This window comes from Rhinatrema bivittatum, chromosome 2 (genome assembly GCF_901001135.1).
Source record: "Rhinatrema bivittatum chromosome 2, aRhiBiv1.1, whole genome shotgun sequence".
NCBI classification, from domain to species: domain Eukaryota; kingdom Metazoa; phylum Chordata; class Amphibia; order Gymnophiona; family Rhinatrematidae; genus Rhinatrema; species Rhinatrema bivittatum.
In genome coordinates this window covers 651,078,881-651,095,059 of record NC_042616.1, presented here as the reverse complement: position 1 = coordinate 651,095,059, position 16,179 = coordinate 651,078,881, and positions in this window count along the sequence as shown.

The window sequence follows — 16,179 nt, the reverse complement described above, 5'->3', positions numbered from 1 at the left end:
TTTGACTTACCTTTCATAGTAACCATTGATGCTAGCATAGTTCTAAGCCAGATACAGGAAGGACAAGAGAAAGGAATAGAATATGCCAGTCATAATTTGAGGAAATAAAAACATAATAATCATTACAGTCCTTTTTTTTTTTTAACTTGAGGTATTAGCGTTAAACTGGGCCATAACTGAAAAATGATGAGACTAATGAATATAGTATGTACTGATCACAATCCCCTTCAATATCTAGATAATACAAATAAGAAAATAAGAAATTGCCATACTGGGCCAGACCAAGGGTCCATCAAGCCCAGCATCCTGTTTCCAACAGTGGCCAATCCAGGCTACAAATACCTGGCATACAGTTAAACACTGATGCCAGTAATAACAGTGGCCATTCCCTAAGTCAACTTGATTAATAGCAGTTAATGGACTTCTCCATAAACTTATCCAAACAATTTTTAACCCAGCTACAGTAACTGCACTAACCACATCCTTTGGCAACAAATTCCAGAGTTTAATTGTGCTTTGAGTGAAAAAGAATTTTCTCTGATTACTTATAAATGTGCTACTCGCTAACTTCATGGAGTGCCCCCTACTTTCTATTATCCGAAAGAGTAAATAACAGATTCACATTTACCCATTCTAGACCTCTCATGATTTTAAAGACCTCTATCATATCCCTTCCTCAGCTGTCTCTTCTCCAAGCTAAACAGGCCTAACTTCTTAGGCCATTCCTCTTAGGGGAGCCATTCTATCCCATTTATCATTTTGGTCTCCCTTCTCTGTACCTTCTCCAGAGCAACTATATCTTTTATGAGATGCGGCGACCAGAATTGTACACAGTACTCAAGGTGTGGTCTCACCAATGAGCAATAGTGGCATTATGACATTTTCTGTTTTATTCACCATTCCCTACCTAATAATTCCTAACATTCTGTTTGCTTTTTTGACTGGTGCAGTGCACTGAGCTGACGATTTCAATGTATTATCCACTATGATGCCTAGATCTTTTTCCTGGGTGGTGGCTCCTAATAAGGAACCTAACATTGTGTAACTACAGCATGGGTTATTTTTCCCTATATGCATCAACTTGCACTTGTCCACATTAAATTTCATCTCTCATTTGGATGCCCAATCTTCCCGTATCGTAAGTCTTCCTGCAATTTATCACAATCCACTTGTGATTTAACTACTCTGAATAATTTTTTATCATCTGCAAATTTGATTACCTCACTCGTCATCCAGATCATTTATAAATATATTGAAAAGCACTGGTCCCTGAGGCACTCCACTGTTTACTTTTTTCCACTGAGAAATAGACCATTTAATTCTATTCTCTATTTCCTGTCTTTTAACCAGTTTGTAATCCATGAAAGGACATCACCTCCTAACCCATTACTTTTTAGTTTTCTTAGAAGCTTCTCATGAGGGTCTTTGTTAAACGTCTTCTGGAAATCCAAATACACTACATCTACCAGTTCATCTTTATCCATGTTTATTAACGCCTTCAAAAAAATTATTCAGATTTATAAGGTAAGACATCTTGGGTAAATCCATGCTGTTCCATTAAACTATGTCTTTCTATATGCGCTGTGATTTTGATCTTTAGAATAGTTTCCACTATTTTTCCCAGCACTGATGTCAGGCTCACTGGTCTACAGTTGCCCGGATTGCCCCTGGAGCCCCTTTTACATATGGGTGTTACATTGGCCATCCTCCAGTCTTCAGGTGCAATGGATGATTTTTAATGATAGGTTACAAATTTTAACTAACAGATCTGAAGTTTCATTTTTTAGTTCCTTCAGATACCTGGGGTATATACCATCTGGTCCAGGTGATTTGCTACTCTTTAGTTTGTCAATCTGGCCTACTACATCTTCCAGGTTCACAGTGATTTTGTTCAGATCATCTGACTCATCACCCTTGAAAACCATCTCTGGAACTAGTATCTCCCGAACATCCTCATTAGTAAACACAAAAACAAAGAATTCATTTTGTCTTCATTCAGGCAGTAGTATAGAAATTCATTCTGTGCCTTTGTCAAACCATTACCTCATCTCTACTGTCTTATTCTTACAATTTTGTCTGCCATGCAGTCTCACCATGCCCTGGTTCTGACTACGACACCTCCTCACCTGCAGAGGCCTCCAGTGATCTCTGTTCAGAGTATCCAAGCCATCTCCTTACTTTCTTTCTGAGTCTGCCTGTTGCATCCGGTCTCAGACAGCTTCGACCTCTGTGCCTCACCTTTCTTCCTTCTCTCTCCTCAAGCCTTGGGAAGATGGCTGCTGCCGTGTCTTCATGCCGCTCTCTCCGGTGTCCCTGGAACGGCAATGGCGACTGTGTTCACCATGATATTCCTGAGGGCCTCCTAGGGTGCACGCATGCACAGCACCCACATCTTTATCCACGTCATAAGCGGAAACCTCAGGGGCGTCCCCTCCGAGTGACATCATCACATCCTGGTATTTAGCCTGCCCTTCATTTGCTAACAAACTGAGTTAGCAAGGATTGGATTGCCTCCAGTCTAAGCTGCTCTGCCATTTCCCAGCTGCCGCAGGAAGCTCTCTCTGCCCTTCGGGGTATTTCTTCACTAACCTGGGTACCCGCTCCTCGGGGGCCCTTCTGCTCTATTTCAGGAACCTATCTTGGGATACCGGGTACTCACTCCTCGAGGGCCTGCTCTCCCTTATCTGGTGCCTGCCACTGAACAACTTCTGCCTGCCAGAACCTTCAACTATTCAGCTTTTTGCTTCAGTGAGTACTAGCCCTTTCAGTCTGTCTCACCTTCAGCTCCAGCGCTCTGTGTCTACATCTAGGACCTGTCCCTGCTACGCCATGCTGCCAATCACCTACTCGAGTGTGAGACTGGTCTCTTCTGCTGAGGACCCCTGGACTACTTCACTGGGTTACCTTCACTGCTGCCTGCTCCCTGGGCAGTACCATCAAGCTGTACAATAAATACAACTTCTCTGTGTCTGTGTGTATAGAGTCTAGCCTAGTACTGTGGTTCCTCACGGGGCTCCTCCCTGTGGGAGTGGCCATCACCGCAGTACTCAAGAATCCACTCAAACACCTCATAACCATAACACTGCCTGAGGTGCAGCCACCTCTCCACCAGGAGACCTCAGCGAGCTTAACTTCCAGCCCTGTTAAACTCTTCCTCACTACTCATACCACACCCAAACTCCAGCTCTATGTAACCCAGCCTTGCCAATATACGTTTGCCTCTTCATGGAGTCACTCTTGGCTCTCTTGACTTGGCCACTGTTTCCTTGTACCTTGCTTTGTGGCCTCCATGCCTTCTTGCTTCTTGCTCTGTGGCCTACTCAGGCCTTACTTTGTCTTGAGGTCTCTGGGCCTTCTTGCTCCTTATGCCTTGCTCTGTGGCCTACCCTAGGTTTTGTCTTGAGGTCTCTGAGTCTTGTTTCTTTCCTTTTGGCCTATCTAGGCCTGGCCTTGCCTTGTGGCCTCAAGGTCTGCTCTATACCTATTTCTTGTCTTGTGGCCTTTCCAGGCCTCTCTCTATTTCTAGAGAGGCCTTCAGTCCTATTTGCCTAGTGGCCTAAGGGCCTCCAGATTTGTTGCCTTTGGGCTTCTATATTCCTTGTGCCAAGTTGTCTTGCCTTGTCCAGTCTTGTCCTTGTCTGATCTTATCGTACCCTACCCCTTCCAGTATCCTGTCCATATCTCCCTGTCTGTTCCATCCTGTCCACTGCTCCTTCCCTGTCTCAGTTCCTGCTTAGTGCCCTGCATAGTATCCTGCCTTGCTTGTAGCTCTCCCTGGCTGTGCACACTACCTTGCCTTGTCTGTTTATCACAGTCCCAGTTCTTGTTCTGTGTCCAGCTCCAGCTCCAGTATCCAGGTCAACCCTGTGCCAACCTTGCCTTCCAGTCCAGTCTTGGCCAGCCTTGTCTTCAGTCCTGCTTGTTCAGCTCCTGCACTCTGTGTTCAAGCCCAGCCTGAACTCCATGTCCAAGCCTGTCTGTACCCGTGTCCAGCATTACCTCATAGTGCCCAGCCTTGCTCCAATCTGTCAGCTTTACCTAGCCTGCCTTGCCTTGGACTCACCATGTTGTACTGTTGCAGCAAAGACCTGTTGGCCCCCAGAACCCAAGGGCTCAACCTGTGGGGGAGGAGGTTGGCTCAGCATCTAGCCTTGCAGTCCTATACTGCTCCTGAGGTGGTATACTCATAATTTGAGCAGAGAAACCATGACACTTATTTAAGATGACAACATTTCAATCTGGAAATACATATCTGGTCATCTTCAAAACACCAAACATTGACATATTTCTTAAAGAAAAGCTAGATCCCCTCTTATTTAATTTTAAGAATGATTCCCTAGAAAACATGGTCAATACCTGGCACAATAACATACTCTCCATCATGGATGTGCTTGCCCCTCTGCAACATAAGTCCATTAAGTGTACAAAAAGTGCTCCTTGGCTTTCCAGTGCACTGCACCAGCTTAAGCAATCACTCCTTAAAGCTGAGGTCAAATGGTATAAATCTCGTACTCTGGGCAACCTTCTGTTCTATTCTTGACCAATATACATCTGCCACAAATTCCACCAAATGATGCTACATTACCAACTCCAGAGAGCATTTGCCATAGTGAAACATCTTACAAACCCCTGCTTCTAACTCTGTTACTTATCCATTGCCTAACCCAGATGTCAGCCTCAGCAAATCCTTTGCAGATTTCTTCATATCCAAGACCAACAAGTTATATGCAGATGTCCCTGATATATCCCCCCATTACTACCACCACCCCTCTGCCTGATGTCCCTCCTTCCACTCTCTGGTCAAAGTTTGAATACATCTCACAAACCGAAATTATACAAACTATCACAGTACTAAACTTGACTAATTACTCCCTGAACCCATGTTTCATTGGTCGCCTTTTAATCCTATATGAGAGTTCACAAATCCAATCTCAAAAATTTAAACTCAAGTTTATCACTAGACCAGTTTCCTTCAGTCTTGAAGTAGGCATCAGCACATCTCATTATAAAATAAATTGTCTGCAGATGCCACTGATTACCATAATCTTCGCCCAATTTCATTACTATCTTTTCTGGCAAAAATCGTTGAATCTGTTGTCTTGAAGCAATTTTTCCAATTTATCAATGACCATTCAACTCTAGACCAATATCAATTTGGCTTTAGAAAGTTCCACAACACAGAGATCCTACTTCTTTTCAGTTCAACTTTATATTTTATTTATTTAACGATTTTTATATACCGACATACACTGTGAGTATCATACATAGAAGATTCAACTTTGGCACCTCTTACTTATTAATACTACTCAATATTAGTTCAGCATTTGACCCCTTAAACCACATTTGACCCCTTAAACCACAGTATTCTATTGTCTCTACTCTGAGATTGGACTTGCGGGTGCTGTACTTTCTTGGGTCAAGTCAACCCTCTCATGTTGAACTCAACAATTCAGGATCACATGTGACACCTCTTCTTGGCTTTCCATTACCACAGGCATCTCACAAGGTTCAACACTATCATCAGCCCTCTTTAACGTCTATTTTGTCCTTCTTTGCCACCTGCTTTTGACTCTAGGCCTATCATATAGGCTATATGCAGATGACATCCAATTTTTCTTCCCCCCCCCCCCCCCCCCCCACACATTTCATCCTGGTCAACCATTTCCTGTTTCATCTCTCTCTCTCTGTCATCCATCAGAGCCTGGCTCAGCCATAACAGGTTATCTTTAAATCTCTCAAAAACCAAAATCATAGCTCAAGGACATTCTATACCACATAAAATTCCCCCAGTTTTTCAATTTGATGGTCATGCTGTACCAATTGTCCACATGGTGCACAACTCAGGGATACTGCTAGAGTTCACTCTCTCCTTTCACAAATACATAAAATCTGTAGTTCGCTTTTCCTTTTTCAAACAAAAATTCCATCACCTCAAACCGCTCCTTGATCCTCACAACCTCCACACTGTCCTGCTGGCACTCATACTTATGTCCTTAAATTGCTATAACTCATTATACATCAAACATCCTCAGACTACTCTCAGACCCCCTACATATTATCCAAAATGCTGCTGCACACTTATCAGGAAAAAACATTCAAGAATACATTACACTCATACTGCAGTCACTGCATTAGCTCCCCATCCAAGTATGTATTAAATATAAATTAGCCTCCAAAATCCACAACCTCCTCAACAATGTCCCTTCCCCATGGATTGGAGCTACTCTGAGACTGTATATCCCAACTAGAATGCTTTGATCCACTTCCCAGGGTCTTCTGGAAGTATGAGGCTATCAGCTACCCATGAAAGAGCTCTTTTGATAGCTGGTCCTAAGTTCTGGAACTCTCCCTGTGTACCCACTCTCCCTAAAGGACCCAAAAGACTTCAAGCAAGCCATAAACAACATACCTTTTTCCATCGACCCAGCCGCTACATAGGCTAATCCCTAAACTCATCCTCCCCTTATACTGATATTATTCTATGTATACATAACTATAAGTGGTAAACATATTGTAGAAATATACATCCCTTCATAGCTCCATTGAGTCCACAGAACCAGTTGATATATTTTTGCGCAGCGTGATTGTTATATGTTGCTCCACCTGCTATATGCAAGGCTAGTCAACATTTTATGTATTTTTTTTATCTGTTCCCTGCCCCAAACTTGAGGGTGCAGGCTATAAATAATTTTAAATAAATAAATAACTAGAAATGATTATCACAAACTGCAGAGTATCAACTTGATATACATTAGTAGGGATGTGCAGGCCAAAAGTTTTTGTCGCATTCGGGATACGTATTCGTGGATAGCCGATTCCATTTCATGCGGAAGTATGGAAAATTCCATAAGTTGCCGATCCATCAATACGTTTCCCGGTTCCCTAAATAAAAATGTAAACCCCCCACCCTCCTTCACCCCCCCCCAAGACTTACCAAAACTCCCTGTTGGTCCAGCGGGGAGTCAGGAAGCCATCCCTGCACTCTTTGCGATTTCCTCACGGCGCCGATAGCCTGTGTCACAGGGGCTGCCGGTGCCATTGGTCAGCCCCTATCACATGGTCACCGGCGCCATCTTGTGCTCCTACCACGTGACAGGCAGGTCATGTGGCAGGAGGTCGCTCCAGGACCCTCGTTGGACCCAACCAGAACTTTTGGCCAGCTTGGGGGGGCCTCCTGACCCCCACAAGACTTGCCAAAAGTCCAGCGGGGGTCCGGGAGCGGAGGCGCGGAGGAGCACGTGACGCCGGAGCGGAGGAGCACGTGATGCCGGAGCGGAGTGACGTCGGCGTCACGTGCTCCTCCGCGCCTCCGCTCCCGGACCCACATTGGACCCAACCGGAACTTTTGGCCAGCTTGGGGGGGGCCTCCTGATCCCCACAAGACTTGCCAAAAGTCCAGCGGGGGTCCGGGAGCGGAGGCACGGAGGAGCACGTGACGCCGGAGCGCCGGCGTCACGTGCTCCTCCGCGCCTCCGCTCCCGGACCCCCGCTGGACTTTTGGCAAGTCTTGTGGGGGTCAGGAGGCCCCCCCAAGCTGGCCAAAATTTCCGGTTGGGTCCAACGAGGGTCCCGGAGCGACCTCCTGCCACATGACCTGCCTGTCACGTGGTAGGAGCACAAGATGGCGCCGGTGACCATGTGACAGGGGCTGACCAATGGCACCGGCAGCCCCTGTGACACAGGCTATCGGCGCCGTGAGGAAACCGCTAACGAGTGCAGGGATGGCTTCCTGACTCCCCGCTGGACCACCAGGGAGTTTTGGTAAGTCTTGGGGGAGGGGGGTTTAAATGTTTATTTAGGAGGCCGAATAAAACGGATATCTGTTATATACTTGGGGGGTCGTGATGCGTTTCGCCTCCCCATGTATTTAACAGATAGCAAAAAATAAGTTGCGGATTACAAATCCGAGGAAAACGGATGCACTTCCCTATACATTAGCATTTGTGGCTCCTGGCTTATAATGCACATGTGCTTTCTCATATTCCAGCAGAGAAGGTTGACAGAGGATGATTCAAAAAGATTTTCTGTGTAGTATCTGCAGTGAGAGAGTTCAGGAATGCTCCTGGCCAGGAAATAAGCAACAAGAAGAGTTGCACTTGGTTGTAAGGGCAGAAAAAATATCACATAAGATCTCTTGCCTGAGTCTCCAAGGACTTGGACTTTTAGAAATTACAAAGATGATCCAGTCCTATATCCTATTGTAGAGCCCCCTTACTGATAAATGATACAACAGTGACTGTTCCACTACGGTGGCTCAGGAGTCTGAATAATGTTAGAGTTCAGATGTGGCACTGGAGTCTAAGGAATGATTCTGACATCGGGGGGGGGGGGGGGGGGAGTTTCTACATGTTGCCCTCTTCCAGACTAGATAATAGGAAAATAAATGGGAAATCCCACCCAGTCAAAGGTGCTCCCAGAGGTTAGGAAGACAAGTAGAGAGAAAAGAATAAGATTTATAGTAGGATAGAATCAATTGAGGTTTTAACAGATTTTATTTTACAATAAAGAAACTTTTTAAAAAGCTATCAGGATACTTAAAAATGCTTAGTTAGTTATTAATAGCCCAGCATCCTGTTTCCAATAGAGGCCAAAACCAGGCCACAAGAACCTGGCAATTACCCTAACACCAAGAAGATCCCATTACGCAAACACCAAGAAGATCCCATGGTCCTGGGCATCTCTGTAAAAAAGAAAGAAAGTAGAGGGTAGTGGACCTCAAATGCAGAGTCCATGCCCTGCATCGACAGGCCTTGAGGAATTTCTTCTACGCAGACCTACCTCCATGGTGGCACCCACAGGGGGAATTCTTCCTTCCACAAGTGCGTGGGTTGCAGTATGACTGGCAGCATGTGTTGATCACAATGGGATGATACTCATGTGACTTCTTATTGCTGCCAGATTTCTGTCAAGACATTTTCAAAGCCTGGAGCATGGTCACTGGAACAAGATTCCCATCAATGTCCCTGAGTCTGGACTACCAATAAGACAGCCTCTTCTTCACAACCTCACACTGACTGTGATGAACCTGGAGTCCCTTGGGTATGCCAATGACTCAAAGTGTCTAGGATCACATGGGTTGTGATCTCCTGAGCGATGACCAGTGGCATTGGGTATCCTCTAAAGTGCTGGCCTGTGGCATGGGTAAGAGGCACCCATATGTGGCCGGTCAAGTGCTCAGTGCTTTATGAGGCCCTTTTTAACCCCTGACCCCTCCATTCCTATCAAGGGTCTTTCAGGCTGGGAGTACCCACCTTTGCCTGCCTTTCCACTTTCTCCCAGACCATGACATTGGTCCCTTAAAACATCAAGGTCATTCTCAACCTCCCAGGTCCTCTCCCCATTCCCATAGCCTGAGCAAACTGGGGGCATTCCAACCACTGCACTGCACCAAAGAAGTCAATCACTAGTCTCATACAACATTCAGTGCATCAATCCACCCTCACTTCCTTCATAGATACACCTTGGCAAGGAGATTTAGGTAGTGAGAAGAGTCCTCACAATTAATCCCAAATGCACTGGAGACTTTTGTTGGTGCATAGTCCATGTTTACAAGTCAAATAAACAAATGGTACTCAGTCAGATTAGCACTTATTGGTATGCAAAATAAGGACAAAGTATTGGCAAGGAGAGACAAATAGGGAGCTGGTGTTGGGTTACAGATGGGAATGTATATTTTTTTATTTATGTATGTTTTAAAAAAAAAAAAAAAGTAAACCGTTGTGATGGCATGGCTGAACGATGGTATAGAAAATTTGACAAATAAAATAAATAATAGTACTGTTTAAAATCCTTTGCAAATCTTAAAATACAATTAACAAGGTATAGCTGTTATTGTATATAATTCTTTTTTTTACATTTCTAGTGGCAAATACTATACAATATTAATAATAATCTAAAAGTAAAATAATACAGTCTTATGAACTTTTTTTTTTTTAGCAGATCTCAGTCATAACAATTGATTCATTGTGTTTGTTTTATGGTAAGCATGAGAGAGAGAAAGAGACTAGCTATAAGGCCCGCATAGTAGTTAGGTATTTATACCTCTATATGAGGTCCACCTAGTAACTCGAGGTGAGGTTTAGGTAGTAATGTAGGGGTTAGGGGCCACTTTGACATTCAGAGTGAGATGTATGAACAGAATCATACACTCTTGTGAAGATTTGAGGTCCTTCGGAGTGAGGAAACTCACACAAAGATGAGATTTGTACAATGTTCTCTCAGCTTAGCTTGATGGACCTGAAGAACCTCAAATCTTCACAAGAGAACACTGTGCTGTTCGTACATCTCAATCTCCTCCCCAACAGCTTAAAATACTAAAAAAATGCTGCACAGCTTAACGCAAATGAAAAAGGTGTAGTTACTAGGAGACAGGGGCGGATTGTGGGGAAATAGTGGCCCGGGGGATTTTTCTCCATACTGGCCCATGGGTACCCAATTACACATACAATTTGGCGAGTCACGAAATACAGAATAAAAAGACCAAAAAATATACACAGAAATGCACAGACAAACTGAACTGGAAATCACAAGTTAGACTGTATGTAATGCAGCAATGGAAAAACAGAAAATACCATCATTCCTCATAAAACAAACAAAATCATGAACTATAAAACATCACAATAGGAAAATCATACTAAAAATATATATTTCAAAACTGCTGATGAATAGAACCTCCAGTAATTTAACTCAGGGAAATTTTCAAAAATGTGTATATAACACCAATAAAATATTTCAAAAAGAGCAGACATCAAATAATATTCAATAATTAAAACTAATAAGGATTTTAAAAAGCCCCTGCTGTCCCCTTCTGTGGGAGCTCTTGATTTCCAGTCACCCTGATATTGTCGAGGATTAGGAGGCTATCTCTCTCTCACACATACACTGTCACATACATACACATTCATGCTCTTATATCCACCATAACCTCTCGCTCTCACTGACACTGACACACTCTCAGGCTCTAAGACACTCTCTCCCCCTCCACACAAACTCTTACTCCCTTGGATTTTCTCATACACACTCATGCTCTCACATTCACCGGCTCCCTCACATACACACAAACACACACACCCAGGCAGGCTCCCAGTCATTCTCACACACACACACTGACCCCCAGGCAGGCTCCCATTCATTTTCACACCACTCCCTCCCCATTCCCCAGGCATGCACACATTCATTCTCACACACACAGACCCCCAGGCAGGCACCCATGCATTCACACACATACACCCCCAGGCAGAGTCCCATTCATACACATGCACTCACTAAAGGCAGACCCTCCCCCTCTCTTTTGCCAGCAACCTCGGAACCTCTCTCATTCCTCTGCTGCCACTGTCACTGCTGCCACATGGCTATTGGGGAGATGCCAATTGCTGCTATTGACACTGAAGCCCATTTTGCTGCCTCCTCTGTGCAGGCCCCGTGGGCTTCTACTTTCTCCATGCTGATCTCGTACATTGTGAGATCCGCATAGAGAAAGTGCTATTCTTATTTATTTATTTATTTAGCACTTTTATATATCAATTTTCCAGTAACAGAATTACTAATCAAGTCGGTTTACATTCTAAACAATAACCATGACAAGAAGATGTTTTACAATAAACAGGTAGATTGAACTTGGATACAAATAAATGGGGTTAACAACATAAAGTAACAGATATGGGGCCTAATGTAGGCTGGAGTTACGAACGGGTGATGGGCATAAGGCTAGGTTTTTAATATTGCTCTCTGGGGGTTACCAATGAAAGGGATCATAGGTTGGAATACACATAAACGCTGAAGTTAGGAGAATGCTTGGTTGAATAACCAGGTCTTGAGTCTTTTTTTAAATACATTAGGGCATTGCACTAGTCTGAGGTCTGATGGGAGAGAGTTCCAAAGTTTGGGACCGGCAGTGGAGAAAGCTCTTTTACTTAATGCTGTCTTCATCGGTGGGACCTGTAGGTTGTTTCTGTATGCTTGTCTCACTGGTCTGGTTGAGGTGTGAGGTTGAAGAGGGATCTTGAGCTCGAGTGGGGCGATGTTATGTATTGTCTTGTGGATTGATGAGAGTGCTTTGAAAAGTATTCTGAATATGATAGGAAGCCAGTGTAGATTTTTCAGGATAGGTGTTATATGGTCTCTTTTGTTTGTCTTGGTTAGAATCCATGCTGTTGGTGCATCATGGACTTAAATGCTGTGAGGTTGGTAGATGATGGGTTTTTACGCCAAAGATGTTCTTTTTTTCTGAGTTCCTGTTTCATGGATTTCAATTTTGGAGTGTACCACGGTTTTTTGTTGTCTTTGTTTGCTTGAGAGGCTTTGGTGATAGTTGGGCAGGTAGTATCGGCCACTTTTTTGGTGATGTTGGTCCAGGAAGCTACTGCTGAGTTCGCGTCTGTGAGGTCCAAGTGGTTAAGTTCTGCAGATAGGCTATTGCTGAGAGTTTCCTGGCTGCAAAGCTTTCTGAATTGGACCGTGTTGTTCTGCTTTTTTGGGGGGGTAGGTTGGTGTATCTTAAGTGCGGTGGTGATGAGTTTATGGTCCGACCAAGGAACTGGTAGGCATGTTGAAAGGGAGGAGGGAGTAAGGCCGTGGTTAATGAAAATGAGGTCGAGCGTGTGACCTGCTTTATGGGTGGGTTCGTTAACTATTTGTATGAAACCCATGAAGTTAAGTGTGTCGAGGAAAGTTTCACAACTGGGTGAACGAGGAGATGAGTCCACGTGGAGATTAAAATCCCCCAGGAGTATAGCTGGTGTGTTGGTATTGATGTGTTTCGCTATGCTTTCAATCAAAGGTGATGGGTCTGCTTCAAGGCATCCTGGGGGGCATATATGATAACTATTTGCAGGTGGGGGGATTTAAAAACCGCAAATTCTAGAGATTGTAAGGATATTGTAGTCTGTAGAGAGATTCCTAGTTTTTTGTTAGCTGCAAGGAGGAGACCACTTCCTCTTTTTTTCAGCCTGGGGATGGAGAATATGTCATACGAGTGAACAGGGAGTTGGTTGATTGTAGCAATGTCTTCCAGTTTTAGTCAGGTTTCAGTGATCGCACAAAGGTCAGTGTGTGTTTCAAGAAGATAGTCATGAAGAAGGTGAATTTTTTTTGTAAGAGACTGTGCGTTAAGCAAAGATAAAGTGAATAGTGAGAGGCCCAGCAGTTGGTTCAGGGGCGAGATAATAACAGGGATGAATCTTTTTTGTAAAGTGTTTGGTATAGCTTGTTTTTTTGCTGGAGTTCTCTTGATATTATGGATGATGGTGATGGGGTGGGTGATGCAGCCATGTTTGCTTTTTGTGGAGGGTGTGTTGAAGGTAAAAATTGTAAGGTGAGCTGTGGGATGTTGGTGTTGGAGGTGTCTGGATGGATGCAGAGATGTCTGGATGATTGCTGGAGGTGTCTGAATGCGTGCTGGAGTCGCGTGAGTTTCAAGGGCTCCGGGGTTCTCTCCTGGTTGGCTGCCTGAATGCTGGAGGTTGTATGGATGGGTGCTGGGTGAGGTTAGATGAGTACTGGATACTTGATGGATGGATGCTGGAAGGAGGTTAGATGATTGCTGGAGGCTGGAGATGAGCGCTGGAGATGAGCACTGGAGATGAGTGCTGGAGATGAGCGCTGGAGATGAGCACTGGAGATGAACGCTGGAGACTGGATGGATGGATGCTGAATGATGGTTGGGTGAGTGCTGGAGGATGGTCGGAATAGAGCTGTGGGATGGAAGCAAATGGGGCTCTGACGGCAAGGCAGTGCAGGGGCGCGTCAGACTGCCTCTGGGAGTGAACCTCAGACCTGGGGCTCACCAAGGGGCACACTAAGGGGCAAGCCCCTTAGGTTGCGCTCCTTTGGGCGCGCGACGCCTGGCGCGCGACGCCGTTAGGAGCCTCGCGGGTTTAAAGGGGCTCCAGCCGGCTTCTGATTGGCCTAGTGCCTTCGGGGGCGTGGCTTTAACTCACGCGGCGTGCAGGGCTTCTTCCCAGGGTCTCTCCTCCTCCGGTTTGCGGCTTTCCTCTCGCGTCTGCACGGCCCACCAGGGGTGGTGAGCGGGCTCCTGTCCCCGGAGGACAGCGCAAGCCCCGGCAGAGGCGAGGTGGGTGCTGGGATGGCAGAGGAAGCGAAAAGGGCCGCCGTTGGGAGCCTCGCGGGTTTAAAGGGGCTCCAGCCGGCTTCCGATTGACCTAGTGCCTGTCGGGGGCACGGCAATATTCTTGCACATTCCCAAAGACTACATGTGCCAATCACTAAAAAGTATTTTTTTTTTTTACCTTTACTGTCTGATCTTAGTTTTCTAATTGGTCACAGGCTTTTTTTTTCCACCTTCCCTTTCTTATTTTTTTTTTCCAATTCCTTTTATATTGTCTTTTTTTCTGTTTCTTTTCTCTCCATCTTCTTCCCTCAAACACACAGTCAGGTTCTCATTCTCACATGCATTTCTCTCTCTCACACACACACAGGCTCCCACTGTCACATGCTCTCTCTCATACAATCATTCATACACACAGGCTCTCACTGGCACATGCTCTCTCTCATACAATCATTCATACACACAGGCTCTCACTGTCACATGCTGTCTCTCTCACACACACAGAGGCTCTCACATGCTGTCTCTGCAAACATTCAGGTCCTCACTCTCAAACACAATCTCTCAACTCATCTCATACACGCATACACACACACCCTCTACAGACCCTCAGCCTCTCTCTCACCTCTGGGCCTCCTCTTCGCGGGTCGCCGCAGGATGGGCTCTGCAGCGGCCCTGATCTTCTCGGGCCACGGCGGCCCTGCTACCGGGCCTCTTCCTCTTCTTGGCCCGTAAGAGCTATTCCTCTTCTGCACACGCTGATGCTCCTCCTCCTTCCTGCCCACACGGCTCCGGCAACGTTTACTTCCGGGGCCGCACAGGCAGGAAGGAGGAGGAGCATCAACGCGTTTAAATGCAATCTTTTTCTTCAGGCCGTGGTGACGTGAGCCTCACCACGGCCCTGCCGATCTGCCTGTCGCAGCGCCGCATGAGCCTCCCTGCGCCCGGGGGCATTGGCTCCCCTCGGGATACCACTACTCGCGGCGCCCCAGCCCTAGTGCTTCCACCGGCCCTGCCCGCAGGTTTCTCTTCAGGCTGCAGCGCCAGCAGACTCTCTTCTTGTCTTTGGCCGGGAAGTTTAAAAAAAATCACGTGATGGGAGCGACCGGCCCACCGAGGGAAGCCCGATCCCCTCAATAGGCCAATCCGCCCCTGCTAGGAGATTTTGGATTTCAGTTATCTACTTTTAGCCTCTATAGCCTCTCTCCTGAACCTCATATGCTGTTGGTATGCACATGTATCATGACAGGTGACTCCTCTCCAGCATGCTCTAATATCCTATGTAGGTGACGCCTGAAAAAGCAGAATATAAATAAATAAGTTACTAAATGAGTCTCATGTCCAGCAGTCACCCAGCTTTCTACATTCCTATTGATCAAATCACAAACTCAACAGCAATTCTAACTCTTCCCCATGGGCACACACCTCTGGAGACACATCTTCAGAGCAAGAGGATACCTAATCACCTGAAGGTCAGGTCCTAGCTACAGGATCACTTCCTGCCTGACCAAGGAAGATGGTCTCCTTCAAGGTGAACTTGCACCTTCATAGTAGTATAGGGATTGCTTCTTATGATGCTCTAGTTTGTCCCTGAAGATTTGCTTTATATACCTCTCTGTCTGCCTCAGCTCCTCCAGAGCTCAAAGCAAGCTAGACCTCCAGCTCACCCTATAAAAACATTTTTAAATCATCTGCTGAAAATGTAAACAGTTTTGGAGAAAAAGGAGGGAAGTGGTAAAGGCATGAAAAGTGAAGAGATAAAAAGGTATCACAGGTGAATGACAGATGGGCACAAGAGATGTGAAATTGTGATGAAGGAGCAAAGAGACAGAGGCTATGAACAGATGGAGAGAATTGAAATGAAAGAGAAATGGAGAGTGTGGGAGAGATGGAGAAAGGAAAAGAGACAAAGAAAAGTAAAATGAAAAGAAATAAAAAGGGGGACTGAATAGTATGAAAAGAAGAAAACCCTGAGAAATGCTCACTATCTTCCTAGCACAAATGTTTCAGCGGTGAACGGGGACACAGCAGTGATGCCTCTCCTGCTCCCAGCCCTGCCCATGCCCTCCCCATTTTGCCTTCAATGGCTGCAATTCTAACCCCTCCCCCACAGGACC